A 1022-nucleotide genomic window follows, 5' to 3' on the forward strand; every position below is an offset into this window, starting at 1 on the left:
CTCTATAGGGTTTCCAAGAAGTGACTGATAAGCTGGACTGCTGACCTTTTGGTTCAAACCAACTTTGTAGACCAGCACATTAACCCACAGAGCCACACCAGGACTCCAAACTCCAAATAAGTAGTTACATACCAAAATATCTTATGAATAATAATATTTTAAAAATCTATCATTGATAGCCCTATGGGGCACAGTTCTACTCTGACACATATGGGGTTACCATGAGTTGGAGTCCACTTGATTTTTATTTTTTTGCTTGTTTTCCCGTGGAAAACATTATCATATTAGTATGATATCTAACATTTGGTGTCCCGTGGAAAACATTATCATATTAGTATGATTATCTAACATTTGGTGTCCAGGAATGGTGCCTCCCAGTGAGTAAGAGAAGGCATGTTTGGAGCGCAACAAGGTTAACATCCAGCAGCTGATAAAGTAGGGTTTTAAGCAGCAGAATGCCACACTTCTATTTATGCTTTTTAATATCACTTTGACTCCTATGTAAAGACATGCTATTTGCAAAATAGGTCATTTTAATTATGATGCAAAATATGATTGTGACTTGGATGAAGTTGAAGTTGGAGGGATAAAAAGTAGCAATCTGATCATATGTTTTTGAGGCAGAACTAATACAGTAAGCAATGAATAATGAAGGCTAGAAAGCAAGGAATCAATGAAGATTCCTTAGTAACTGACTTGGGCAAAAAAATGATGACATTTGCTACTTAAATAAGAAAGGCAGGGAAAAGTACAGAATTGAAGATTAGTATGTTGTTGTTACATGCAGTCGAGTCAGTTCCAACTCATAGTGACTCTGTATAGGTTTCCAAGGAGCAGCTGGTGAACTTGAACCACTGACCTTGTAGTTCAAACGACTTTGCAGTCTGATGCATTAGCCAACAGTGCCATATACTGACTTCAAATTTAAGTGAAAGATTTATTTTCTTTGCATCACTCTGATTGTATACTCCCATAACTGCACAGTTTGTGGAAAAAAATGGGCAAAAGACATTTCCTGGGAG

The sequence above is a fragment of the Chrysochloris asiatica genome, unplaced genomic scaffold (genome assembly GCF_000296735.1).
Source record: "Chrysochloris asiatica unplaced genomic scaffold, ChrAsi1.0 scaffold00033, whole genome shotgun sequence".
Lineage (NCBI taxonomy): Eukaryota > Metazoa > Chordata > Mammalia > Afrosoricida > Chrysochloridae > Chrysochloris > Chrysochloris asiatica.